At 44.1% G+C, this 25,312-nt stretch overlaps 1 protein-coding gene and 1 long non-coding RNA gene across 6 annotated transcripts in view; both read left to right on the top strand.

Annotated features, from left to right (window-relative positions):
* The first annotated feature begins 3,326 nt into the window (after positions 1-3,326).
* LOC104319740 (uncharacterized) lies at positions 3,327-6,470 on the top strand. Its single transcript, XR_011329466.1, has 2 exons — positions 3,327-4,304; positions 4,555-6,470. It is a non-coding gene; the product is annotated as an uncharacterized lncRNA (long non-coding RNA).
* A 3,024-nt stretch (positions 6,471-9,494) lies between these two features.
* The window catches only part of STAG2 (STAG2 cohesin complex component), an 80,925-nt gene continuing 65,107 nt past the window's right edge, over positions 9,495-25,312 (top strand). For 2 of the 5 annotated variants that reach the window (XM_069811011.1, XM_069811014.1), the window contains exon 1: positions 9,496-9,728. The gene's annotated coding sequence lies outside the window, so the exon portion shown is untranslated. Of the gene's footprint in view, positions 9,729-10,002; positions 10,207-10,888; positions 11,098-25,312 lie in introns of those variants that run through there. The other 3 variants (XM_069811015.1, XM_069811013.1, XM_069811012.1) reach the window with 3 other exon arrangements.

Genomic DNA, 25,312 nt, shown 5'->3' with positions numbered 1-25,312 from the left:
TGGGAAAGAGATTGACCAAATTTTACTTAGAACTGTTACAAAACTAAATCCTAGTAAGGAGATGATTTTGGATGTAAGTATAGTATGTAAACTGTCCGAGGAAAGCCTGGAAGTCGGTCACAAATAGTACCTTCTAAACTGAAATGGAAAGCAAACATATTGTCCAAATAATATTCAAGCAAATAGCATAAATGCTTCATGTTAAAGCCTGTTAACTTTTAAAAGGTATACTGTATCCCTTATTGTACCTTTCTGATAAATGTTATAAAAGGTATAGCTATAATAGCAATTCAAATTTTAATCACTTAGGAATGTTAAAGGGTTAAAAGCCTGTTAGCAAGACAACAAAACAACTGCTCCGTAGGCTTAGGTTTTTAAAAAATCTATAATCAGAGTTCTATTCAGGCTAAATGTGAAAAAATAATTAGCATAGTCATCAAATTTTGACAGCTCGAATTAGGAAGATGTTTTTTCAAATTACTTTGATTTTCAGTATCTTAAAGAAACAGAGAAGGAATTCCATGGACACCGATACTGGGCTGAGTGTTTAAAGAGATAGAAATGAAGGATGCAAATAAATGGAGTAGAAGCACAGGTGCTTTGAAAAGGAGGTTAGTAGCAGGACAAAGGTGCCTTGGGAGTTGATTTTTATAGAAGAGTTACCTGGAATGAAGAGCTATGGAATATATTCAAGTATCAGTATTCAGTAACTTTCTTCTAGTAGCTTCTATGTGAAATCTTTCTAACTTCCATTTTACTTGCACTGGGAGAACTATTTGCTGCTTCAGATACGTGGGAGATTTACAAGGGTTTTTAATAATGTGTTCTGGAACTGGTTTGTTTAGAAAACATGGAAATTGCATGCCTAATTTAGGAACAGGCGGCTAAAATAAGGAAAACCCATAGATATGCAGTTTTTTTATTATGCATTTAGCTTTTTCTCTCTGCCTTGAAACATGGGGCTTGAAACATAATAGTGACTTACTCTACTGGTTCCTGCAGCTTGTATCTCTACAGATCTTAGCTGTCTGTACTTTTTAAAATTTGTTTTGGGGCTTGATCCAAAGGTCATAGCACAATGAAAAGATTTTCTTTTTTTTTTTTTTAAATTAGAGTATTTAAACACTTCTTTTAATATTGCCAGGTTAGTTTTGACTGCAATGCTCCCATGTTTATTTTTGTTAGCTCTGTGTGCAGCCTGAAGCTGCAGGACAAATAGTTTGTCAAAGCCTTCAGAGCATTGTTGTTAACCTAAGACGTGGGTTTTTAAAGTTAGCTTTTAGGTTTGTTTTTATTGAAATTAACAAAAATTAAGGACAATGGGTTGTTAGAATTGAATTACAACTGGGTGGGAGGTTAATGCAGACACTTGATTACTGTGTTCATGTGAAACTTCAAGCTGAAGTGGTGTATACTAGGATTAAATGTTACAAGGGGCGATGACATTTGCTGCCACAGTATTTAGTAACTACTCAGAAGAGAATCCGTCCTGCCTTTCAGGCGTGCAAGTTCTAGCACATGATGTGTAAGGCCTACCCGAAGGGAAGGTCAGCTTTTCATAGAGCGAAGGAGGAGTTGGAGATTTTTTTCTGGCTTTCGCAGCGTTTTTCTGCGGTGGTAAGCATGCGAACAGTGAGTTGTTAGGCGGTGTTCTTTTTTACCCTCTGCTTTGTGCGAGATTGACTCCTATCAGCAAGAAGGCTAGATGCCAAAGAGCAGGCTAGAGAAGCGCTTCCACTGCTGCCCCAGGGGCTCTTCATCGCTCGTCTTGCGCAGAACGGTTGGATCGAGCTTAGCTCTTGATCCTGCCTTGTGAGGGTGATGGTCATCTTCTCCGTATAGTGAAATGGGAAGAGCCACTCGAGTGAGATGACCTTCATTGCTCATGGAACTGAAGTACGAGCGAATACACTCCCTCCTACTATTTTTTCATGCATAATTTTTACTGAGTAGCTTCGAAATTTGGTCAAGAAAATCTTTGCTCCCCCGCGACCCTGCTGTGCCTTCGCACTGATTCAGGCTGTTGAAAGTATCCTGCCATCTTTGGGAATGCCACTGTGTCACGTTGCTTCAAGAGATGTACAGATGCTGCCGTACAGCAATTTGTGTGCCATAATTGTAATGTGGCTTTCTGTGGGGAGGCAAATGACCTGTGATAATTAAGAACCTTTGCTGAAATTCAGATTTTATCTTTAATTTTTTCTTAACCAGGAATTCCTATTAAGAAATACCGACATTACAGTAAAAATATGAGCATTATTTCAGAGAATATGGCTTTGTAACTAACTTATCAAAAGAACTCACTTTTTCCTTGGACAGGAAAGAAGAGGGTATATATTCAGTTATAAATGGCTTGGATAAAAAGAACTCCAAGGAAAATCTGGGGGAAAATGGTATTATTTCTATTGTGAGTATGTAATATTTCAAGGTAGGTGAAAACTACTCGGTGCCTTTGGATAACTATTAATTTACAGTTTGATAGCCTGGACAGCTGTTGATGACGGCTGAGATAAAATGCTTGATAAGTTAGAATTGCTGGAAGTGTATTGGAGAGATACTTGAATTAGGGTTTTGCTCTTAGATTGAAAAATGGCTTTTACTATCAAAAAATGAAAAACACTTTTGCAGAGTCCCGCTGTGAAAACCGCTAGGAGATTCATTACAATAATTGCTGAAAAGCCAAGTTCAGTAGAAACACGTATGCTCACCTGCAAATTTTAGAGAATGAATTAATCTAACTTCCAGAAATTACCAGGACAGAGCGCATTTATATTTATTCATGTTATGTCTTTTTGATCTTAGGAAGTTAGATCTTGCTGTAAAACTCTTGACACAATTTCTTTTATATTACTTAGTTTTGCACGGCATGATGAGAGTCTTCACTTAAGCCAAATAGTTAATCTTCTAAATACAAGCTTTTCAAAAGTGGGTGTCAAGCCACAGTAGTCTCTTCCTTTTACTCTTGTGTAACACATTCTGAGTCTAGGATTGACTCTACCTCCCTTTCCTGCATAACCAACCGGTGTGATGTTACCGGGGTCGGTACAGGAGCTCTGTTGGTAGGATACAAGCTGCCAGAAGAGTAACTGTTGCTTTAAGCATCTCTTGTGGTCTTTTGTAAAACAGAACGTACCAAACATAACGTTAATTTTACTCCTGTCTCTGCATCATGATTTAGCCCTTCTATAACTTTGTTAACGGTTGCTTTATAAAGGCTTAATCAGCAATTGCAAGTTTTTGGGAGGAAGACCCATGCTCCAGGTTGGAAGCGTCACCTCTGCCGCGCTCACAGCTGGAACCAGCGGCACAGAGGACGGAGGTAGGGGGACGCCCCGGGGGGAGCGGGGTTGGGAATCGCTGTCCTCGGCGCTTACGGTGAGCGTCCCAGGAGTGCCCTCTGCCACGGAGGGGAAACGCTTTGGTCACAGCTGCTGGCACTGAGGCTTTGCAGGACTTCTACAATCGTGCCAGAGGAAGTTACAGTCTAAAAGAAGTATTTTTATCTTAACGGTTTTGAACATCTGTGCAAACCACCAAGATGTCAAACTGTTGTATTCCTTGCTACTTGTTATGCATTGTGTCGCTTATAAAAAAATCTAAGTCACAGCTAATGACAAGATCACACTTTGCTTTGCTTCCACCTCCCGCTGTGTCAGAGAGTCGAGGCAGCAAGGATGGCCTTGAGCCCCAGACACGACTGGAAGGAAGGAGAGAGGATTTCTGAGAAGCACTGTCTGAAAGAAAGCTTGAAGATGGTTGATGATGAAATCTAAACCAAAGGAAACTGTGTTAGGGATATATGTAGGATCTCGGGAATGTGGTAGGTCAGCCCCAGAAAACCATGCAAGCTTATTATCTGAAAGAGTAATCTGTTCCTTGACCTTATCTCTCATGTAAGTCACAACCCCCCATTGCGTATACTCCCACTTTAAGCCTGTAAGTTCCAGCCTCAGTAGTTTGTGGGGAGAAGACCAAGATAAACTAATCCACTGTCATCATCCAAACCTGGTGTTTGCCTGCAAATACAGAACAGAGCTCTCCTATTCATTTGATGGAGGATTTTCCTCAAAGCTTAAACATAAATGTGTTTGACTTTATAATTGTTTTGCTCTATGATCTTGGGCAGAGGTTGAGCTGAATAATGACGTTTCTGTCCCAGTTCCACTCTAACCTCATCTAACCACAAGACATCCTCCTTCTTCCCCTTTTCAGGGACCCCCCTGGCTCCATGTCAGAGTCGTCTCGAGGGAGCTGGAGGCCCTAGGAAATCCGACCAGCTGAGAACTACTTTCTGTTCCTGACAGGTGAGTTGCCCTGCTCATCAAGAGTATGATGTGGTTTCACTGTTTGTTTTTCAGCCGTCACTTAGCTAAAGCTGCTTCCCCTGCTCAGTGCTAGTGCCCGCTTGACCTCATTTCAGTTCTTGTCTGCTTCTTACCCCAGCCCTTTTTCTGTCGTACAGTCTGTTCTTTCCTGCCTTTAACCGTGCCCTGCCGCTTACCCAGCTTACCCAATCTGAAACACGTTTCTCTGGTTCCTGTGCTTCTTCCACAGACTTTGTCACTGATGCCGTCATGGTGCCTGACTCAAAATGGTCCTTGATTCGTGATCCCTTTGCCTGGACTTAGCTACAGGACACAAGAATGTCTTGGTTGTGTCTCCCCAAACGTCCCTATGTCTGGAAACCGGAGCAGACCATGTCCCAGATCCAAGAGAGGTGGCCTGAATGGTAACCCTTACTCTTTCCTGTACATAAGGTGAGGTGATGCCTCAAGTGAAAGCGACTCCTCTTGACTGCAACTAGGAGAAGGTCCTTTCACTGTTTCCTACCAATAACTGCTGTGGTCTTTACACAGTTTGGTGCTGAAAACTTTAAAACATGGCTAAGGGGTTTTTATCTCAAAGAATGAGACGTAGCAAGAGCACCTCACCTCAAATAGGGGAATCAGCACGGGGCTTTGGGTAACAAGTGGTGCAGGTGACTGACTAAAGCTGCTGATAATGCAATTAGCAGGAAGGCATTTGCAACTTACTGGGGTTCTATTCATTTCTAGAGCTGATAATGAAGGGGAGTTAAAAGTTCCTTCCTTTTTAGTGATACGGGACAAACTGTGATTCTGTGCTCCCTTACAGGTCTGAGAGCACGGTAGGAAGAAAGTTAGTGAATCAAAGAAAATTCAGACTTGAGTGAGGTGTTCTGGAAAGACCTGGCGAGCAATAGGGGAGTACAAGGGAGACTTAGGTAAATTGCAAAAGGAAGAAGTTATTCACAGAACAGGGAAAGGCCTAAGGAGCTCCTGATGTGCAATCTCTCTCCTGCAAATTATGGGAAAGTAACCCATTTTTTGGTCTTTATTTTTGTTTCTTATGTAATAGCTCATCTCCAAAAGGATTTAGAGCAGATTTCCCTAGAGTGACTAAGCCAGTTTCAAAAATCTGGGAAAAAAAAAAATGTGACTGGGAAGACTGCTTTTCCCCTCTGTACCCAGCTACACACATAAAAATATGGCTGGGGCTTATTTAATGCAGGCCATCAAAGTTACCACCTCACCTTGGAACGAATCCAGTATACAAAATCTGGTCTGTTTTCCAATTCTTGTAAGCAAATCCTTTTAAAAAATAAAAGGAATGGTAAAGGATTGTGGCTTTTTTTTTCTTTTTCTTTTTTTAAATAGAAAAGAGGAAACGGAATTGCAGAGGGGGTTCCTATTCCGCTGCCCTCAAAGGAAAGGAAGCAGCATGAGCATGAATCTCCTGCCTGGAAGAATGAATCAGCCATCTGGCAGCTTGAGTTTATTCTGATCTTCTCCAGTGGTGAACCTCTGGCCGTTAATTCAGACATGGAATTGGTATCTACCCTCTCCTTGCTCAGTTTCTTAACTGGGTGACTGATCAAGAGCTCTCTTTGGATCAAGCATAGTAAAAGTCCCTGTCGTAAAGGCTTTGTTAAATTCTCTCTGAACTCGGTTCAATATCAGAAATGGTGGACTTTGAAGCTCCTAAAGAGTAGCTATTACAAGAAAGATGACACAGTCCTGTAGAATACTTTCTCCTACAGTTTTCCACAGAACTTCTTTTCTATCAGATATAAATCCTTTCTAGGAAGGTCAGAATTTAAAATATCTCTATTTCCTTATCATGCTTGGATAATAATACTTTTTTCTTTTACATTTTTTCATTGTATTGGAAAGGCTGCTAGAGTGCTAAAACTATATAGAAACTTCAGGATGTTCTTTGATTTCTTCACAAAGTCTGAACAGATGGTAGAAGCCCATTCTGGAATTGTTGGCTTAGAAAGAAGTGGTGTGCTAGCAGAGGAACTGCTTTTCATCTCATCTTCCCTGTTGTACTAACTGGAAGGCTCAGTCCCAGAAGCATGATCAGTTCGTGGGGAAAATGCAGAATTTAGACTCTTCAGAGAGCCAGTTTTGTCCCCCATAAAGACAACAAATAAAACGGTTAAGAACTTGTTCCACTTTTCTGCCCCTGTATTCCTACCCACCGTTTGAGAGATTGTTGCGTTTGCTCCTTAGATGTGTGCTATATAAACTGGTTTATGGTGGTTATTTGTGTGATCCGAGTGTGGTGCTGTGTTAGGAATCCTCCCAGGATACAGCTGGCCTAAGAAATTCCTATCTTCTGGTCACTGGAGCAGAGCAGAAACATTCCCGGCCTCTACAGGAGTGCACCGCACCTTCGGTTGTAATGACCAAATTGCTTATGTAGTCGTACTCTACATAGCGTCTGAGAAGTGATCTGGTTTGGGGAAAAAAAAATGAAACCAGTCTCTTTGAAAACAAATGGCCCTCCCCCCTTCTGTGATGAGGCAACAGTTTTGCTTAGACAGCGGCCAGGCAAACAGCTGAATGGAACAACTGGGAGGGAGGAAGTGAACTGGAGAGTGCAAATTCCTCTTAGGCAGGCTCTGTGACCAATGGTCTGTAATATGCCGCTGCACCTGGAGTCTGGTCTCTAGAGTGCTTCCATGTTTTGTTGTCACAAGTTTAAAAAAGCAGATTATATCGTGTGAGTCAGGACAGCCAGCAGTGTTACGAATCTGGGCTTCCAAGGTCTGAGTCAGCTTTGGAAACGGGCTGAACTCTCTGCCATGGTATTGTCAGCACTTGCACACTCATTCCTTCAAAAGCACACCCTGAAAACTGTCACGTTTTCTTCTGTTCAATGCATTTACCTTAAAGATCTTAGCTATGAGGTCAAGTGTGAACTACAGTGTTTTTGGAATAGACCAAGTATCTGTCACATGTGCTAATACATGGATTTTACGCACAGCTGACGGAAGCTGCCTCAGTGTTGTGCTTCTGCCAGCTCTCGCAATAGACTGCTATAATCTTACAAAGTTTGGGATTTGAGTTGTAATATGAGTAGCCCTATTATATCTCCGGCAGAGGATACATTACTGGAATTCCGTGTGCAGGCAAAATGTTAGTTCTGAAAGCGTGTAGTTTATTTTCATGGAAAAGTTGCCTATCTGGCAGGTGTCAGAAGCTGACTTTGTACAGGGAAAGGACAAATGGATCCAGCTCCTTTCCATCTATTTCTGTGTGTAATTTAACAACCATATATATCATTGGCAAGTTTAAAACTTCCTTGAGGTTTGGTGTGTTGTTTTGTTGGTTTTTTTTTTTAAACCGATTATCTTTCATTCACAATTCTTCTACAATTTCCAGACAGACATTAACAGATTCACACTAAAGATCAGCATCTGTAGCTGTAACTGAAACCTTGAACATAGTTTTATGACTAGGCATTCAGGATACTATTTTAAAGCATTCCCTAAAAGGGAACCTTTCTCCTGATTTTCTCATTTTTTCCCCAGCCTTGACAGAAGGTGAAAAACATTCTGAAACGTGAATTCAAGCTATAGAATGTAATTTATTTTTCTCTCATGTACACCAAACTCTCTCAAGTCTGTCTCATGTACCAACTGACAGATTATACCTAGAATTGCTAGGTGACATCAACTCCCATTACACTAGTTTTTTTATTTTAAACATGCCTTATCTGATCACAGTTTCTATTATAAGTGGAATTATTTGCTCCGCGGTGCCTCATCTTAGTTTTGAAAAGACTGGAACTGATGGATACGCTTAGGCGTCCTGCCTTTGTTAGGCAGGTGAGCAGAGCAACTCAGCTTAGTTCCTGCTTCAGTTAGGCTCACCCTCTCCCCAAAATTAAAAGTAGATAAACACAAGAGGATGATTAGAGACTAATTACCAGGACAAAAATATTCTTGTGCTGACTGATCTAACTATAAGCTTACGTGCAACTATTCAGCATGAGTAATGTGCTTAGCATTACACAATACAGGGGAAAAAAAATGTAGGAAGAACTACTGAATTGTGCTTTTAGAAAAACAAGCATCACAGATTCCATATCTGGTTACTTTAAGTATTCTGTATAGCTTATATGTGATCATTTCAGGTTCCTATCAATGTTCGTGTAGGGAGAAAAAAAAGGAATCGCACTCAGAGCCTAGGAGCAAACGCCCATTTAAACGGGGAACGCACATAGCGATGGGCACAAGCGGGCAACGTTTCAGGAGAACGCTCCTAACCATGCGAAATACCATCAGTGCCAGCAAACATCGCGTCCGTCTGTTTCGCCACGCAAGCTCGGAGTGCTCAAGATAAGGCACCCTCCGTCCGTGCGGGCAACTGTAAATTTGTCTTCAAAACCAGAGCCTCCCTTGCTCGCGACTTTGCTTCCTGAAGCCAAGATGAAGACAGGTTGGCTGTGGTTGGCTTCGGAGAGACAGCGGTGCTGGGCGCTGGCGAGGACGCCGGCCAAGGAGCCAGCAGGCCCACGGCAGAACCCACTCGCCTCTCCCGCCGCCAGCGGCTGCCTCCTCGCCTCTGAGGTGCGGCCAGTGAGAAAAAACCTTCAAGTTAAGGGGTTATTTCTAGAAAGGCTGAATTTTGCCTCAGCCGAGCAACTGTTTTCTAGTTCCTTCTGCGCTGCGACGGGAGAGGACGGCAGGCCTGCGCGAGGCCGGCGCCGTCCCTCGGCTCCCCTCAGGCCGGGCGCGCCGAAGCTCTCTCCTTTTTAGGCCGTCCTCGTCTTTCGGTCACCCGATCCTGCCCCGAGAATGAAGCCAGCGAGCAGCTGGGCCTCCTCCGCCGAGCCGGGCATGGCAAAAACCGGGCCCGCACCACCGAGGGGAGCCCACCGGTCGCCGCCGCCGCCGCCTCGCCCCGTCACCCTGGCGGCGGCCGGCCCCGCTCCTCCCCCCTCAGGCGCTCCCGCCGCCTCAGCCGGGCCCCGCGCGCGCGTGTCGCCGCCGCCACCACCGAGCCCCGCGCTCGGGGAGAGCGGGGGGGGGTGTGTGTGTGTGTGGAAGCGGGCGGCGGGCGCATGCGCGCCACCTTGTTTACCCCGCTCGGCGCTGCCCTGCCGCGGCCGGCCGGCAGGTGTCGCCCCACGCCCAGGAGAGCGGGCCTCGCTCGGTGGCCGCCAGGTGGCGCCTGCGCCCTCCATTCGCTCGCGAGCCGCCGAGCAGCGAACACCCCAAACAATCCCCAGCGCCGCCGCCAAATTAAATAACCTGCCCGCGCCCCGCGCCCTCCCCAAACCCCCCCCCCCCTTCTCGGCGGCCAAGTCTCCGGGCCGAGCCGGGCCGGGCCGGGCGCGCAACCGGCAGCCGGGCCGGGGATATAGGAGCGGAGCTACGAGCCTGGGCCTCCTCGCTGCCTACGCCGACACTGGGCAAGGTAAGTTAGAAAATGGCGGCGAAGCTTCTGGAAGTTTGGAGGGGGGACTCGGGATCGCGGTGCGTGGTTGCGGAGAGAGGCCGGGACGGGGACCGCGGTCCCCGGGGCCTGCGAGGACGGCGCGGGGCGCTAGGCCGGCTGGCCACAGGGACTCCGCGCAGCCAAGATGGAGGACGGCGGGGCCGAGCCGCGAAAACACTCCAGCCCCCCGCTTCCCCACCCCCCCCCCTTTCCCAGCGCGCCTCGGCGGGAAGGGGGGGGGACGTGAGCGGGAGCGCGAGTGAGAGAGCGGGAGGGCGCCGAAAGCGGCCCCCGCTGCCCGCCCGGAGCCCCGTTCCTCCTCCCCAGAGCCGGCCGCGGGCAGGCTGGGCCCAGCGCTCGGCGAGCTAAAATGGAGAACCACCTTCTCCTCCTCCTCCTCCCCCCTTCTCCCGAGCCGAGCAGGGGCTGCTGGCAAGATGGAGGACTCGGGCATTGTGTGTGTGTGTGGGCAAGCCGGGCCGGGCCGCTCGGGGGGTGAGGAGGGAGGGGAAGGGGGGGTCGGAGCGGCTGCGGACGGAGCGGGCCGCGCTCGGGGTGGGGGGGGGGGAGAACGCTGGGCCGCGCGGCGCGCAGGAGAAAATGGTGGGGCGGCTGCCGGTGCCCCGGGGTGGAGTGTCGGAGGAGGCCGGGGAGAGGGGACTCCCACCCCTGACAGCGCTCCCCCTCCTTCCCGCCGCCCAGCAGCTGAGCTCTTCCTGCCAGCCCGCTCCCGGCGCCTTCCCCGCGGAGGAAAGTGCCGAGGGATCGGGGGTTCTCCGCTCCCCGTCTCTCTTGCTCGGGCTCGGCCGAGCTGGGGCAACTCCGGCCGCCTCTTCCCGGGTGACTGGGCTGGAGGGCTGGTGAGAGCGAGTTCCCTCGGCCCAAGTGAGGACGTGGGGACTGACCTGCGCCTTCCCCCCCCCCCCCCCCGCCTCCCTTCGCTGCCTTCTCCGAAAGAGCTGGTGACCTTCCCCCCCGCCCAGCTCGGGGAAGGCCTTTGTGGGGCGAGTTTTCCCCTCCGAGTGACTTTGGGCGAGCTCTTCGGCGGCTGCCCGCTAAGAGGAAGAGTTGTGGCAGTTTCCGTTCGGCTTGCTTCATTTTTTTTTTTTTTTTTTTATGTAAAGAAAGGGCGCTTGCCAACTTGTGCCGGGGACGCCCGATGCCGGGAGCCGCGTGTTGCAGGAACCCCGCTGGGCTCTCGCCGGCCCTGGTGGGGGAGGGGGGGAGGAGGAGGAGGAGGAAGAAGAATGCTTCTTACTGGGGGGTTTTGGCGCCACTTTTGTTTTAGATAGTGCTCCTCTGCCCCCTCCTCCTCGGCACGCACTGAACTGAGCTGAACCCTGCCCAGGTAGGAAGCGAGAGCTCTCCTGGTGTTTCTCTCTTTTCTGGGCACTTCTTTTCTCTGCACGGATTAAAAAAAACCAAACAACAATCTATACGGTTGTTGCCGTGGTGAGGGACTTGGAGGGACAGGGGAGCGAGGAGCGGAGGAGAGGAGAGCGGCAGCGGATGGCTGGGCTCGGAGGCCCCGTTTTTCGGGTATTCCTGTCTCCCCTCCCGAGCGCATCCCCGGTGCCCGGGGTGTGCTGGCTTTGGGTGCCTGCACCGCTGTCCTCCCCGCCGCTGTGCTTCCCTGCCTTCCTCCGTCTCCGGTAGCGCTGTGTAATCCGTCCGTCCCGTGGAAATCCGGGACCGACCGACCTCAGGTTTGGTGGTGGGTTTTTGTTTGGTTTTTTTTTTTTTTGTTCCCCCCCCCCCCCCCCCCCGAGAACGGGGAGTAAAGGCGCTCGGCTCCCTCTTTGGCCGCTTTTTATTTATTGTATCGCCTCGGCTCTCGCTGTTGTTGTCTTCCCACGGGATGCGGCGTTCGGAGTTAACACAAAGTTTCAATAACCGCCGAGTCCGGTGCTGTAGTTACCGTGGGTGTTTTTGTTGTGGGATTTTTATTTCTTTTTAATTACTTTTTGGCAGCCCGGCTAGCACGGCTGCCCCCCGCCCGCCCGCGCTGGCTAAGTGCTCTCTTCCCGTGTGCTCCCTCCCGCAGCCACACCCTGGCGTGTCCGGTCTCATCAGGCGCCTTATCCGCCGGTGTGTGACCCCGCGTTTTCCCTCGCCTCCCCCGGGAGGAGCGGCCCGGCCCGGCCCGGCCGGCCGCGGCAGGAGTGCCCGGAGGTAACCCGCGGCGGCCGAGGTTGCTCCGCTCCCCGCTGCCGTCTCCCTCAGTGGGGCCATGTCAGCGCGGCGGTTCGTGCCGGGGGCGGGGAGTCGGGTTACCGAAGTGCGTCACACGCGGCCCCGCCGGGGCCTGCTCCGCCGCCGCCGCCGCCGCTTCGGGCCGTCGCCGCCTCGCCCGCCGCCCATTGGCCAGCGCCCGGGCGGGGAGGCGGCGGCTTCCTCCCGCGCCCCGCGGCGGGCAGCCCGGCTTGGCCGGGCACCTCCGGCCGGGCCCCGGCCGCCGCGCTCTCGGCGGGCCCGACGGGGTGTGCGCCGAGGGCAGCGGGCTCGGGAAGCGGGCGGCAGCGCGAAGGTCGCCTCGTGGAAGTCCCCTTCGCGGGTCGTGTTCGGGGGGGAAGGCGCCTTTTGGATGGCTTCCCTCGACGCCGTTGTACGGCCGGTGTTGTGCTGCCTGGGAGTTTGGGTCGGTCCTGATGCGAACGACCAGAAAGGAGAGTTCCTAGCGTGAGATGTTCCCCGAGCAGAGGTCTCGCGGTTAACTCTCGGCGGCTCAGCCCCGGTGGGCGATTGACGACTTCCTTCTCGTTTACAGTGCTTGGCCATTTGAAAGAACTTTTTCCCTTTCTCATATTCTCTTTTCCACGAATCCATCATCTGTCCACGTGTTTGTTGTTATTCCTGGAGCGTTTTATCTGCTATCTAACCGTCCAGGACTTAGGAAATATCCATGTGCCGGCTGGCTGGTTACGTGCAGGTAAATAAACACCACGAGTGGTTGTGCAATTGACAGACATTAATCTCTGTCTTCTTGGTATTACTTGCTCATTATCCCCAACTCTTAATTTTGTGGCTAAATCTTGGTGGTGATCAGGCGCAGAATCGCAGTGCCACAGGTCTTGAATGGGGCTCTTTGCTGGGTAGTGCTGTTTCTTTTCCCTTATAACCATGATAACAGTTTCATTACAAAACGAAACAGGGTGTGAAAAGACAGCTGCCATGCTGTTAGCATAAACCTTCATCTTTTTTGCTGCTTTCAGCACTGGAGCTGAATGGGGTGAAATCCCCATACTGTTCTGATTAATTAAACAACGTTACACAAAGGAGGAAAATAGGAATTAATTCCCACCTCTAACAGATAGATCTTGCTCCGTAACCGATGGGGCTCATGTGGGTCCTTCTCAGCAAAACCAGTGACGTTTTGTGGTGTCGTCTATGGGTGGGTGTTATGCAACCTGTGAGAGAAATCCGTGAATTTCTGTTGCTATCATTGGTATTAAGTGTGGTAAACTTAACATTGGATGTTGTATAAGCTTAAATTGAAACAAACAAAAAAAACCCAGGTGTGGAACTGGGGGGATGGGAGAGACTCTTGAATTTTCCTGTGAAACTTCCTAGCGCTCAGATAACTCCCAAGTTCTGTACTTGGGCCAGAGTTAAGTTTTTGGAACTTTCTCATCCACTTACAGTTTCAGGAAGATAGTACCGAGTAAAGTCAAGAAGCAGTGCAAGGGTTTGTTAAACTTGTATTTAGGAAGACTAGTTAAAATTTATGTACACATCTTTTTTTCTTTTGGCCATAAAGTCTTGATGTTTTGCAACCAAAAGTTGAAATTCCTTGTTTGAGTAAGTTGATTCAAATTAATGATGCTGTGATATTTTAATATATTTTAAAGAATTGGGTTCTGTGAAAAGACCAAAAACTGGTAGGTTCATAGCTTATTAAAATATTTGGTTTAAAAATGCATTGTGCTACTTGAAGAGCATTCCATTTTTTAAAATAGGAGTATTCAATTAGCTGACTGTTAAATCTAACTCAAATTCCGTGAATATATCGCATTCCAGCTTTACGTGTTAAAGTCTTTAAAGGCATAAATGTGCAGAATGAAATAATTTCCACTTGGAAGGAGTGTAAATAGAATTGTCAGTTAAATGCTGTCTTTAGTTTTATTTTGTTTCAGTGTAACTTATCAACAGCAACTGAATTATTTTTAAAAAAAGTAACGTAGACAGCTTCTCTTGAATATTACATGCTACTACTGTCTCCTGTAGGAAATAGCTGCAGGCAACAAACCACTTGAAAGTGCGTGCTCTTGTTGGTGGGAGCAACTACATTAGACTTAGTCAAATCATGAAATAACATTAGTACATCAGAGCATTATGAACTTTTTTTAATTGGATTGCTCTCTGTCACTTACGGTTCAAATTTAGAATGGTTTGAGAGTCCTCATTTGTCATTTTCATTTGTGGTGTTACGGTCTGGGTTGTTTTGCTGCAGGCAAATGTTGTAGGAGAGATTAGGTTTTCTGGAACTTTGTGCCAGCATAAACAGGTTGTATGTTTTACAGAAACCTTAAACACTTCAGTTGCTTATTTTCACCAAATGAATCCCCAAAAGTAAGCAAATATTTCTGCTGGTTACTTCTGCTTCTTGGTTGTGATACTGGAATGCTGTGTTTTGTCAAATGAGATGAGGTTATGAACTCTCTGTGATCCCTGCCTACGTTGTGACCATTTCTTCTCCGATTAGTTTGAAGCCTTAGGAGAATATTGTAGGTGTGAATTTCCAAAATGGTAATGTTGGTTTTTGGTGGTGAGTTTTTTTGGTTTTGGTTTTTGTGTGTGTGAGAGGAATTAAGAAAACATACTGGAAAAGGAATGTGTTGTAGATTGTGTCTCTGTCAGCGAGATGCTAGAATTTCCAAGAGCTTCATCTGCTTCAGTAATTGTCTTGTAATGGAAAGAAGTGATTGATAGCAGCCATCAACATATCAGTTTAATATTCTTAAATAAGCTCTGCTCGCTTTCTCAGTATCACTTAAAACATTCGCATTCTGAAAACTTCAGCTTCCTTATGTGAGGATCATTGACAAAGAAGAGAGAATGAAGTGGTAACTTTGTCCTTGGAAGACTGGGGTGAGGAGGGAATTGGAGTTTTAGGTTGGAAAATAGGAAGTTTACGCACAACAAATCTATGGAGGAACGGAAAGAGCTCTCTTCCATATGCATCGCCAAAACCTAAATGGTGGCTTACAGCCTTATTGCGTTGGTTTAGGTTCAACGCCACCCGATGTTTTAAATCGCCTCCGCTTTTAAAGTCAAAGGGTAAGTAAAAATGGGAGTTCTCTACCGTCCTGTAGCGCTTCTGTCCCTGTCCCTGGCCGTCTGGCGGTCCGATGGGCTCTGGTCCTCTTCCTGCCTCCAGACCCTCTGGCCTGTTGGCGGCGGGCAGAGGCCGAACTGAACGGGCAGGTTGCACGTCCTGGTGAAGATCCTGGGGTCCTTCTCGCCAGGAGGCAGTCGGCAGCGTGCCGAGTTCCTCGCCGCGGTCTGTTGCGGTCGGGGCTCCTGCTGGAGCCGGGTGTGGACGCGTCGAGTGGCGGGCGCTGTGCGGAGGCCTGGGGTGTCTCTGCTGCGGCGGCCGGCCCTGCGCCCCAGGGGGCGCTGCCGAGGGCGGGGAAGGGGCTGCGGGGAGGGAGAGCGCTGCTGGGGGCAGCCGGCGGAGGGAGGGAGGCTCGCTCCGGGTTCTGCTTCGGTGAAGGAAAGTCGGGAGGGAGAACCTTTGGTGACCTTGGCCGTATTGCATCGGCGTAAGCGAAGCTCTTGCTCTAGCGTTTGGTTTTTTCTGAAGGGCTGCTGTCTGGAGTGAACCAGTTAAACTCCTGCTCCGTTCTGTGAACGGATTTCGTGTTTGAAGATCAGTCCAGTGACTTCCGTTGGCTTTTTATATGGGGGGGGGGGGAAATCTGCTTTCAACAAGTTGTGTATCTTTGTGGTTTAAGGGTAAGCCTTGAAATCTGAAGTGACTTTTAACAAGGTCAGATGTTTACTTACGAGTGATACAGTGAAAACTCTGGTTTTGAGAGTTGGAGATTAAAAATTTACTGTTTAATTGTATGTTGTTTTAATTAAAATTTATTTTCTTTAAGTTTTCTCATGTTGCAGTTCATAAGAATCTGGTTAAGTTGGATTTTTTTTTTTGAGAGTAAATACGAAGTAAGGGAAACTTCTGAAGGTGGCCCCCTCATGTAGATCACCACAGACAAGTGTAGGGCTAATGCTGACTTGTTCAAGTTGGGAAGCTTGAGGGGCTGTTGTCTGGCTGGCTTCTGTCTTCAGGAGGATGTTTCACTGTTCAGGTACCAACGCAAAAACCGTGTTCTCTTTTCTTGATCCTCTCAGTTTGATGGCTGGAATCACTGAGACTAGACCAGTCTTCACCCTAAACCTGATGGGTTATGTTATTGCAATATTTCACAGTATACTCTATCCCTTTTTAGTATCTCTGTATGTCCAAGTGTTGTACTATGAAGAAATTCTCAGATCTGTGAGATCTTGGGTGGAGAAGAAGGGAGGGCGAGATGTTTCTGTTCTTTCATCTCACAAACATTTTCCCTCAACTGGTCACATCTGAGGAGAGGTCTGGCACCCAGTTTTGGAGATGGGGATGTGGGAAGATTTGATCCTCCAAGGTACCCCGTTGACTTTCATAGCTTTTCCTAGCCTTTACTGGCTACAGAGTTGTATGGAGGAGCACAGGCACACTCTGTTTTTAAACTTTTTTATCCCAATTTGAGTCAGAAATGAAGGATATATAGGACTGTGTTCATATGCACTTAGCCTCTTGTCTTATTGTGACTTCAGAGGGAAATTAAGTTAGCTGTCATGTAACTGCTTTACCCAGGTACCCACTTTATGTCCCAGTATGTTCTTTATGTTGTCTATTCTGTACATTTTTTTGATTGTGTAACTAGCTATAACTTGCCCCTCTGGAGGGCTTATTTTTGTAAAAGAATGTAATCAGAAGAGTGAGTAGATGTAAGAAGATTGGCATATATTGGCAGGTAGATTGTGATGCGTGATTGAGAAGTTAATCACAATACATACCCAAACCCAAGTACCTAGAGATGGGAGCGTGTGTTGGTTGGTTTTGGGGTTTTTTTGTTTGTTTGTTTGTTTGGTTTTTTTTTTAGGTAGATGAATGTTTTATTTTCTTATGGCTCTGAATCTGATGGCTTATTAGTCTTGCCCTTATACAACCTTTTATGCCTTTTACTTGTCTATGCTTTTATTTCAGTAAAGGTTAGTCATTGGATTAGAGCGAGGGAATATGTGTGGCACTAGAATTCAATGGAAAAATATTTGTTTTCTGCAGCAGCTTTCTGTTAGCACTTCTGTGTGGCTCCTAGAGAGGAAATTTTTGCATCTGTTCCCATTGTTCTAGGGTTAATAGGGCAAGCCAATGACTTCTGCTTACATTTTCAAAAAGGTCTCAAATGTGCATGTTGTCATGTAACGTGTGTCTGCAGTGGTCTAGATTGATAAGAAGAATTATAGCTGAAGTCCAAATTTCAGTGTTTTCTACAGCAAAATAATGAAAAGAAATCAAATATACTGCCATGTCAGAAAGCACAAAACATTTCTGAAACTACTGACCACTTAAAAAATAAACAACAAACCTTAGGAATGCATGTTTTATTTATTTGGGATTGCATTTCAAAATTGGCTTCAAGTGGCTGCTAAGGTTTGGTGAAATGCTGCTTAACTTCTGGCCAGTGAGTGAGATTTGGGTGATCTGCAGGACAACTAACCTTACCTGCAGGCTTCCCCTGAGTTTCTTCTCCCTACCCCAGTAGCACCCCACTCCCACTGAGTGACTGGCATCATTTAGTGTACATGCTTGTTAATTCGATGCTTCCTGGGAAGGTGTGGTGATGTAGCACATGTAGTCACATAGCAAAGAGGACTTAAATGCAGTTATTTTCCTACTGCCTAATACACGTGATCTGCCTAGAAAGAGATGAATTTTTTTGATTTGGAGGTAGTGTAGTTCTTGGTTATGGCTGAATTGCATTTTTTTACTTAACATAGGATTTCAGCCTAAGTTTTATGAAATAATTATATCTTCCTTGCAGCATCTCATCTGGGAAAAAAAGATTGACTTTTACTTTGTTTGCAAATAAAAATAAGCCATTCAAGATGAGGCTTTTCTGTCTTTCATGCAATTACCTGTTATTCCTTTAGGTAAAACTCTCAGTTCATCCCTTAAGAAGGATCAACTCTGGAAGTTTGGACCATGTCAAGTCTTAGTAAGCCGATAATATGCAAGCAATGTAATTGGCTGATATTATTTGTCGGAGTGTAATCTTCCAGCAGGGAGTGTTCAGTTTGAGGAGAGTTTGTATGGAGTAGGGGTGTGAATATTGAAGATCCATGGGTTTTTATATGTTACTTTTTTAATCTTACTATGGGCAATTGAAGTTACTAAAAAACCAATGTATGTAGTAAATGTCAGGAACACAGTTTTGTAATTCAAGTAGCGTGCATTTGAGGTGTCTAGTTTTTAATTTGAAGGTGATTATCTATGTCATGAGTCCTTGAATAAGGTATTTTTTATAGTTATGGATGTAGTACCCAACTAATTTAATTTGAGTAATAAGGCAGTACATCCTGACCACTGGCAATATTCTTCATTTCACTTCTGGTCTTCTTAGAAACAGAGAACTGATTAATTATGATGTTTTTCCAAGGGAGAAAACTGGGGAAACTTGATAAAGACAATTTTTTTTTTCCAAAATGAGAATGACCAATGGCTGCAGTCTATGTCTGGCAGTACTCTATGCTTCTGGTAGACAAACAGGAAGTAGAATTGATACTGACTATTGTATCTTGATTTAGGCTAAAGAATACAATTTAAATACAGTTGAAAAGGAGACTGTGATATTTATAATTTAAGATTAATAACATAAGTATTTTTTAAATTTTGTTATTTTGTACTGTTTGGGGATGGCAACTGTATTCTTACAAGAAAGTTCTAGTTTGGTGTGCTGCCATACACTGTTTTATTTTCATCGTTGCTTTATGTACCTGTTTGAAAACTATACTTTCTTTTAATTCCATATAAAATAAAGCTTTGCGTTGTGGATGGGCAGTTGTTTCCTGGAAGTGATGCCACAATGAAAAAATTATTTGTGTTCTAGGTCACAGAATTGTATTGGAGGGAAAGGTCCTCTGGAGGTCTAGTTCAACCTCCTACTTACTCTAAGCTTGTCCACTTAGACCGGGTTGCTCAGGAATTTGTCCAGTCAAGTTTTTAGTATCTCAGAGGATGGGGTTTCCAAAATTTCTCTGGCAGCCTGTTATGCTATTCTTATTGGGAGGTCTTTTTTTATTTCAGGTTTTAAAGTCATCTTAAATTCCTATGAAGATTCATGCCCTTCCATTCCCCAGTATATGTTTGGAAGTATTCCTTGATGATGGAGGCTTGCGAAACTAATGACCTGGCTTAGAGCTGATTGCAGTTTTTATTGGGAATTATTAGAAAAGAGAGAGAGAGAGAGGTGAATGGCTACAGAATGTCTTTTTGGTGCCTACTTTCCTCTTCCCCCTGGTCGCATTTACTGTCTTTATTCTTCTGCTGTCCATGCTCAAGTTTCACTGCTGTGTCTATGACAAGGTCTTGCAAATAAAACTTCCTTTCCTAAGCGTTTACCTCTTCACTTAAGTGTCATTCATACACCGATCAAAATGATTCTTCTTGCGGTCTTTGTATTTAAGCAGTGATATTTTTATTCCTTCTCATAAGTATTATTTCTAGAAATCTACAGTTCATTTGAAACTATGGTAACCAGAAAGGAAAGCTGCACAAGTATCTCTCTTGCATCTGTGGTATAGGTCTCTTGTTACTTGCCTAATAAACGATTGGCCAACAAAAGGTGAAACTGGCTTTTGTGTATTGATTTACCAAACATAGAAGTGGTTTATTAAAGCAAATACTTCAATGATAATGGAAAAATGTTTGGGGTTTTTTTGCATGTGCTGCTGGATTACATTTTTGTCTTCAATATTCCATGTTTAAGCTGCTATTGTTTATTAAGTGAGCTTCCCTTTGACTTACTTTGATAAGCTGTATTTTCAAACCTGATGCATTTATATATATTTGTTTAAAATGTTTATGAATTAAAAAGTATTGCTGACATAGCAACGTCGGTATGGTATATTACTACTCTACTGTGAGGTAGAACCGATTTTGTAAACTAGAAGACCTGTGGCTTGACAGTTGAAAAATAATCGGGAAAATCAGCCTTTAGGCATTTTATTTCTCTTGCTGCATTGCATTGTCTTTCTGGTTATACTGCTCGATTTTTATTCAGCAATGCAATGGTTTTATGGAAGTTAATAAAGTTGTGACTTAGGAGAGCGTGTATTTGTGCCTAACAGCAGTAGTCGCTGCCAAGCAAAAATTTTCAAAGGTGGCAAGACACAGGTTGTATGCATCAGTGTGATATAAAAATGTCAAAAACATTTTTAGAAACTTTCAATTTAATGACACTGTGGATAGAAGAAAATACAGTAAGTCATCCTCTTCATAGACAGTAGGTCAGGCATTAAGATTCTTCATATTCACCCCCAAATGCAAGAACAATCTCTGTAAAACTGAATTCTCGAGTTTTTTCCTTTTTGTGCCAAGGGGGTATAAACTCTGTGAAGCATACCTTGCATTCAGAACTGGTTAGGGAAGTTTTGTTTACAAAGAGGATTTATGCATTCTTGCATAATCCTACAGATGGGTTTAGTCTTCCCCTATCTCCAGTGAAGAGAAGCATGGAAAAATTCTAACAGTTCTTTTGGATGCAAGATTGAGTCCATGTTCTTGGTAGCTTGAGGATTCAAAAAACTTGCAAGTTTTTCAGTTCCATTACAGTAAGGCCTACTTGACAGTATATAAGGATTTAAGCATCCTAGAAGATGAAATAGGATTACCAGGATGAAGGAAAGTATACCAAGGAAGATGAGAAAGATAGGGAAGTGTAAGAATATGTTGATGCTTACTAGAACCATTTCAAAAGTATGTTCTGTGTCCAGTTGCCTCACCGTGACTTTTTTGTTTCTGTTGTGGAATAGGTTGGCATTGAGTTATTAGCTACATAAAGTATAAATAAGTGCTTTTATGTAAAATCTTAATCTTGGATTACATTGTCCTGTCAGATGTGGAAGGTGCAAATGTTTGACTTAAATGTTTGATAAAGTTAGAAATTGAAAAATTAATCATTTATTAATCATTAATTAATTTAATTAATCATTAAAGCCTTTTGTGGGGGGATCTGGAGGAGAGAAATCAAGCTGGCAATCCACTGAAAATGGAAAGTTGTTTTTTCTCTGAGGTTAGTTGGTGGAGAGACTAAGTTACTTAACTGATACGACAGAACAGAACTGGGCAGTTACGTAACTGTAAGTAATTTTTGAACGTAAATCCATGCGCAGAGTTTCCCTCTTTCACAGTTGTCTTCCTTCCATGCTTGTTCCCTTCAAGCTACTGAAGATGTTCCTTCACCATGTAATGAGGCCAGTTCAATGGCTAGCTGCTCCTAATAGGGTGGTCTTGTCTCTGTCCTGACCACATGCTTCTGTTGTTTGCCTTGTGCCTGTGTTTTCTGTCCATTTGAACCCCATAGGTGAACTGGTTTAAGGAGGTAAACTGTGAAGAAGAGTAGTTTTCTGTGGGTTAAACCTCTGTGGAGTCAAATGGGTGTTGCTCCTGCATGGGAAAGGATACAGGAGCTTTTGGCTGCTGAGAATACAGAATTGAGGGGGACTGCCCCTTTCAGTAGATAAAAGTGTCCTATCAGTTGCCTGGTCCAAGAGTAGTGGCAATGTTTTCCGTAACTGTAGTACCAGGAAAATAAAACTACTCCTGCTGTTGTCTGCTGCTTTTCTACCTGATCTTACTATTAAAAACCATTTGGGCAATATGCCAGTTCCAAAAGTAATCCTCTAATCTTTGTAGTGATCTCAGTTTTATCTTTTTTTTTCTTTTTTTTTTTTTCTGAAATGTTAGTCTGTCATAGATCAATTAGAGCTCTGCAGGGAAATTTAGGACTGCTGTTTATTTGCATTAATTTGTGCAGGCAGGAGGATCATGTACTTTTTTCTTTGGTTTCAGCCTACACGCTAGTTAGAAGTTGTGCAGGTGTTACTTGGAATGAGATGGAAGGGGTAAGAGAAGATTTAGGAACAGTTATAGAAGAGTTTCCTCCCCTCAAGATTTTCTTCCAGCCTTAGCATGGTTAATCAGATGCTGTTGTCAAAACCCTGCTAGATCTCCTCCTTCAGTTGGATGCTTACCAGCCTGTTGTGGTTAGATCTTATTATGAGCCTTTGCACTCTTGAGTTTTCCGTGGTTTATGGAAGCTGCAGTGCCAGTTCTGTACGTGAGGTCTGTCGTCGGCCTTTTTTCAGAATGTGGACCAACCTATGCAATGATCTGTAGTCTCATCCTTCCCAACTCATCTCCCTCCTAGCTTCTGAGTTTTTGGGGGCATGCTGAGGCTCATCTCCGGGAGTACCTGATAATTAAACCAGACATACCCTTTTTTAATCTCATAAAATATTAATATTGTCCTTCAGAGATACTGAGAAATAGACCTAATAATGCCTGAACACATTGCCTGCCTCTCCTCTCTACCTCACTTTAGGCTTAGTTCGAGGCATTTTGTTTTCTTCTGCTCTTAAAAGAAGACTTGCAGAGTGTTGTTTACAATGTGGAATCCTCTGATTTTTTTTTCAACTAGCTAAGAAGATGCCGGCTTTCTTCTTTAGGTGTTCGGGAAGAGCCTTACAGCTGATTGATCAGAAACAGTTGCATAGTGATTCATTGCTTAATTCCTCACCATTTTAGAATTTAGATCTGGGTAAACTGGTCCACTCTAGGCAGAAGCTATGATTTGTTGAAATTAAGCTTCTGTGTGAATAATCAAACTGACAGTTACACTGCAGGCTGTGATTTTGCTTTGTGAAGTTGTAGTCTGGTCAGAAATATTAGACAACAGGAAAGCCACATGTACAAGATTTTTGGAGTTTTGTAGATCATTTTAGGTTGCACGGAAGACTATAGAGATTCAAGTTGTTCAGTATCCATTTATATAAGCCATGTTGGAACAGGATTTACTACTTTGGTCTTGAATTGTAGATGGCAGTGAGCATGGCTAGTGGGCATTGGTTCTCCCCAGTTTTGCAGGTGCTCCTTAGAAGGACTGTTGTGAATATAGCTGCAATTGCCTGAGTGCTCTCAGTTTCTCCTTACTGCTGCTGAAATGTTTCTGTGGGACTTCCCTGCTTGGAGGCATGCCAAAATGAGTGTGTGGGAAGACTTAATACTTGCTACTTACATAGCATTTTGTATGTTCAAAGTCGTCTGCAAATATTAACTAATCTTTATTTAACATTTGAGCCCAATTTCTGTCAGTATAAATCAGTAACAGCCAGTTATGACCCCTACTTTTTTTGATGTCAAAGGAACGAAATGCTGTAACTAGTGTAGTTAAGAATAATCTTTATCATCTTATTAACATACTGTTTTTATCACTCTACCCTCCTGGCTTAGTGTGGTGTAGAAAAAAGTTATGAATAGAGTATAGTACTACTCTTCAGGAGGTCTGTGCATTGTAGGATGCTGACTGCTGGAAAGAATGCCATTTCGTTCATTTTGTGTGTGGCATTTCAAGCTTTTGTTTCTGCTGTATTAAGGTTTATTTCTTTCCAGTCTGGGGAGCCATAGCATATTCATAACAAGTAATGCTGTGAGAATAATGTTCATTCTGATCTTGCTTCTTAAGAACTGTCATTCATCTTAAAATGTAGTCTTAAGTAGAAAATTACTTTAATTACTGTATACCTGTACTAAAAAGTTTTAAGATTTTTCCCTATCTGTGTTCTGGCATTATAAATGGTAGTTTTTAGTTAACTGATATTTGATAAATATAACTGCTATGACAGATTCATTAAGCTGTTACTGTTTTGATTACAGTAAGGTTCTCACAACACCGAAACCAAAGTAGCTATGTACATTTTTACTAGGATCCCATACTCTACTTGGAAAATTACTGTTATGTTGTTTTGTCTATGCTGTTGATGAGCTGTAAATGACTGGCGTGTTGTATGGAAGTATTTTGCTGCGGGAGTGTCTGAAAAATCAGCATATGGATTTAAAGCAAACAGGTTTATAATTGATAAAAAATGTTCCTGTTGAGTCGCAGTTTTTACAGAAAGTTATCTAGTTGTACATTTTGGCTTGTATTACCTAGATTTTCTACTGCTTGTTTTTCTTTTGAAGAGATTGTAAAATATTCTTTTCTTCAGGTAGTTTACAACTGTAATACGCATGAATTTATAAATGTGTGTCTTTGCAAATTGGATGGGATGTGTTTTCACATTAAGTCTCCTTTCAAAGAGAGGCTTCAGCAGTTCTGACTTAAGCTTCAAGATTTTGTCGTTCCAACTTTTCCTTAGGGAGTTAAACATGAAAATTTGCAAGAACAGGTCTATACAGTAAATTTCCTGCTGGAAACAGTGTAGACTAATGGGAAGAAATACTGAGATCAGGGCCCTCTTAGCATAGGTGTGGTGCTGTGCTGAAACAGCTCTCCTGTTTTCTGCACCAGGACTGGCCTGGATACTTTCTGTGGTGGCGAGTTGCATCTTGGAGACACAGAACAGTAAGGAAAATGAAGTGGTGGGTACGGCGTGTTGGTCTTAACCTTCTTTAGCAGAGAGTTGAGAGAGAAATTTCCTAAACTGATGTAAAAAATTCAGTCTGACAGTAATGTATAGTCCCTGGGAATATATAGCTTGCAGAATTTTGAGAACAAAATTCTCTTAGTCTGAAAGCAAGTTTGAACTCTAACTTGTAACACAGTAAAAGCTGACTAAATTTCAGAGAGAAAGTCTATAGAAGGTGGTCTAATCTTTTACTTCCTGTTATTTTTTGTCATTGACCAAACAGTTCACCAATTTTAAATTGGTTGTTACATATTAATTTGCTGTTGAGTTTCAGGTAATGAGGTTTTGAGTTTTAGTTAATGAGGTTTTCTTTGTTTGTTGTAAAGTTCAGTAGCTTTAGAAATTAAATGGCTCTCGGGCTTTTGACCTTCACTAAGTGTCAAAAATGTAGCTAGCTTTTTGAGAAAAGTAGTGTTGTACAAAAATCAGTAGTGTGCATAAGTATCCCGCATGCAGGCCTAGTACTGTTCTAAGAATTCTTCTGATCTTGGTTAGAATGGAATAAAACTGTATTTCTGTTTGATTATCATCTGGTAAAATGTTAGTCAAAACAACTTGGGTATGAATGCAGTAAAAATACTGTTTGTTTTCTGGTAATGATGTTTTTTGGCATGATTTTTAGAAGCTACAGATCAATGAAAAAATCATTAGAAATAGAACTAGTTCTCATTACATACTCTTAGGATATTAAACTACTCACTGGTGAGTGCTGCTTGTGGTTGAATAAAGCTAGTCCTGGCTTTGTACACAGTAATGTCAGATTCTAATCATGTCTGTTGTGCTAAAGAAACATTGTAATAGTAATGGATTATAGAACCTAAATGAGACCACTC

The sequence above is a fragment of the Haliaeetus albicilla genome, chromosome 23, assembly GCF_947461875.1.
Source record: "Haliaeetus albicilla chromosome 23, bHalAlb1.1, whole genome shotgun sequence".
In the NCBI taxonomy this organism is placed as follows: domain Eukaryota; kingdom Metazoa; phylum Chordata; class Aves; order Accipitriformes; family Accipitridae; genus Haliaeetus; species Haliaeetus albicilla.
Note: the sequence above shows the minus strand (reverse complement) of the source record. Positions and strands in the feature narration are given on the sequence as shown.